This window comes from Cucurbita moschata, unplaced genomic scaffold (genome assembly GCF_002738365.1).
Source record: "Cucurbita moschata cultivar Rifu unplaced genomic scaffold, Cmos_1.0 Cmo_Scf00077, whole genome shotgun sequence".
Classification (NCBI taxonomy): Eukaryota; Viridiplantae; Streptophyta; class Magnoliopsida; order Cucurbitales; family Cucurbitaceae; genus Cucurbita; species Cucurbita moschata.
In genome coordinates, this window is record NW_019268593.1 from 457,855 (window position 1) to 461,215 (window position 3,361).

Below are 3,361 nucleotides of genomic sequence, written 5' to 3' on the forward strand. Positions count from 1 at the left end.
AGTTCCTTGCCCTCTGATGTTTCCTGTTTTATTTTTTTTTAAAATGATGTTCAACAAAATCTTTTCTCAATCTTCCATTTTCCATCTTCATCTTCCATCTTCATCTTCATCTTCATCTTCATCTTCATCTTCATCTTCATCTTCATCTTCATCTTCATCTAAATCTTCATCTTCATCTTCATCTTCATCTTCATCTTCATCTTCATCTTCCATCTTCTATTGTAATTATTTTGGAGATATTATTGGCCAATTTTGTTAATCTATCCTTACTTCCAAATCTTCCAAATCAAAATAAAATAATTGTAACCAAATTAATATTACTTAATAAAATAAGAGGAAGATTTAACATGTCACTACTGACCTCTTCAAATGATGTATCTCCTCAGCCCAAACTAAATCTGCTTAAACTTTTTGTTTTTTTGTTTTTTTCTATTTGTTTTGGTAGTAAGGAAGAAATTCTGGGTAAATGTTTACCGAAAAGAATTCCTGATTTATTGACAGATTTATTTTTAGGGAAAGAGTAGTGAGAGATTGAAGGAAGGAGTAGGATCTCTTAGCAAATGTTCTTTTTTATATATATATATTTTTATTATTTAATTAATTAATTAATTAATTAATTAATTATTATTATTATTATTATTATTATTATTATTATTATTATTATTATTACTATTTTATTTTATTTTCTTTGGTTGTTATAGGAACTCAACTCAGCAACATTCAAAGTAGAATGTACACCGTGATTCTTATCATCATCTCCCTCTTCAGGATTCGTCCTCGAATCAGAAAAATCATCACCTACATCAAAAGAACTCAATTTAGCAACATTGAAAGTAGAATGTATTGACAATTCTACGGGAACATCAATTTTATGGTTCCATGCAATAAAAAGAGTCATTTTACTAAATGTCTTATGGAGCATTTATAGTCAAATAAAGAATTAGGAATCCACTCCCACTCCCACTCCCAATTCAACTATCCACCCTAACATTAAAATGAAAATTCATCGGTAAAATTATTTACTCTAATTAGTTGAAATTTTAAAAAGAAATAATCACTAAATTTACACAAACATGTGACCTTGAGATCTATAGTGACGCTAAAAGAAATAATCACTAATTTTAGATTGAATAGTAAGTGGATCAAACATGTGACCTTGAGATCTATAGTGACGCTAAAAGAAATAATCACTAATTTTAGATTGAATAGTAAGTGGATCAAACATGTGACCTTGAGATCTATAGTGACGCTCTCCCAACTAAGCTATCCACTTAACTTTAAAAATGATTTAAAAAGGTGCGGTGAACGTGGATCAAACACTTGACCTTGAGATCTATAGTGACGCTCTCCCAACTAAGCTATCCACCTAACATTAAATATGAAAACTCATTAGTAAGGTATTTAGCTAATTCATTGATATTTTAAAAAGAAATAATCATTAATTTTAAATTAAATAGTCAGGAGTCAAGTTATGTGACGTGAATCAGGTGCGGTGAACATGGATTGAACACGTGACCTTTAGATTTTCAGTTTGACACTCTCAAAACTGAGTTATCTTCGCTAATATTTGAAGAAAAAAAATCATAAGTAAAGGTATTTCTACTCATTCATTATATTTTAAAAAGGAATAATCACTCATTTTAGATTGAATAAAGTTATGCAACTTAATGAACTTATGCAACCAATGAGCTATTTACACTAATTCATACTAATTTTTTTATTGAATAGTGCGGTGAACGTGGAGATTAAACACTCTCCCAACTGAGCTATCCCTGCTAACATTAAAAATAAAAATAAGTGCGGTGAACGTGGATTGAACACGTGACCTTCAAATCTTCAGTCTGACGCTCTCCCAACTGAGCTATCCCCGTAATCATCAAAAATGAAAATTCATCAGTAAAGATATTTTCGCTGATTCAAAAGAAATAATGACTAATTTTTTATTGAATAGTCACGTTATGCAAATAGAAATAGGTGCGGTGAACGTGGAGATTGAACAAGTGACCTTCAAATCTTAAATCTGACGCTCTCCAAACTGAGGTATCCTCGCTAACATTAAAAATGAATGTTTTTAAGTAAAGATATTTCCGCTAATTGAAATTTTAGAAAGAAATGATCACTAATTTTAGATTGAATAGTCAAATTGTGCAACGTGAACCATGTGTGGTTAACATGGATCGAGCACGAGACCTTCAGATCTTCAATCTAACGCTCTCTCAACTGAGCTATCCACACTAACATTAAAAATGAAAATTCATCAGTAAAGGTATTTTCGATAATTCATTGAAATTTTAAATAGAAATAATCACTAATTTTTAATAAGATATTCAAGTTATCCAACTTGTATAAGGTGCGGTGAACTAGAACACGTTAGGTATTTCGGATAATTCATTGAGATTTCAGAAAGGAATAATGACTAATTTTAGATTCAATAGTCGGGTTATGCAACAAGAATTAGGTGCGGTGAACATGGAAATCAAACACGTGACCTTCAAATCTTCAGCCTGACGCTCTCCCAACAGAGCCATCCCCGCTAATATTAAAAATGAAAATTCATAACTAAAAGTATTTCCGCTAATTCATTATGTATAAAAAAGAAATAATCACTAATTTTAGATTGAATAAGCAAGTTATGTTTTTAGATTGGATAGTCCGATAATAAACTTGTATTAGATGCGTTGAACGTGGCACGTGTGACTTTCAAATCTTCAGTCTAACAATCTCCCAACTGTGCTACTCTTGCTAACATTAAAAATGAATATTCATCAGTAAAGTTATTGGGTACACTTCTGGAAATTCAACAAAAGACAATAGTATTAGACCGAGATGCCAGATTTAAATCTCGCTTCTAGAAAATTCAACAAAAGGCATTGGGTATGCAGTTATAGTACGACATTCCACCCATAAACAGATGGTCAAACAGAAATGCTCAAGCAAATATTGGAAGACATATTGGGGCTATATGAGATGGATTTTGCAGGAAGTTGGGATAAGTACCTACCCCTTATGAAATTCGCTTATAATAATACTTGCCAAGCCACCATACAAATGGTCACATACGAGGTTCTCTATGGACCAAGATTTCGATCCCCTATCTTTTGGGAAGGAGGGGGGAAAACGACAATTATTGAATCAGAGTTGGTGCAAATTACAACGCCAAAGTCTAGAAGATTAAAGCTAGGATACAAACCGCACAAAGCCGAGAGAAAAGCTATGCAGACCTAAGGCGCAAGGACATGGAATTGTAGGTAGGGGATCATATATTCCTAAAGGTAGCACCCCATGAGAGGGGTGCTCAGGTAGGGTAAAAAGGGGAAGCTAAGCCCTAGGTTTATCCGTCCCTTTGAGATATTAGAAAGGA

General features: G+C 32.5%; 1 non-coding gene across 1 annotated transcript; it reads right to left on the reverse strand.

Moving 5' to 3' along the window:
* Positions 1-1,798: 1,798 nt before the first annotated feature.
* TRNAF-GAA lies at positions 1,799-1,871 on the reverse strand. The gene has a single exon. It is a non-coding gene; the product is annotated as a tRNA-Phe (tRNA).
* Positions 1,872-3,361: the final 1,490 nt, after the last annotated feature.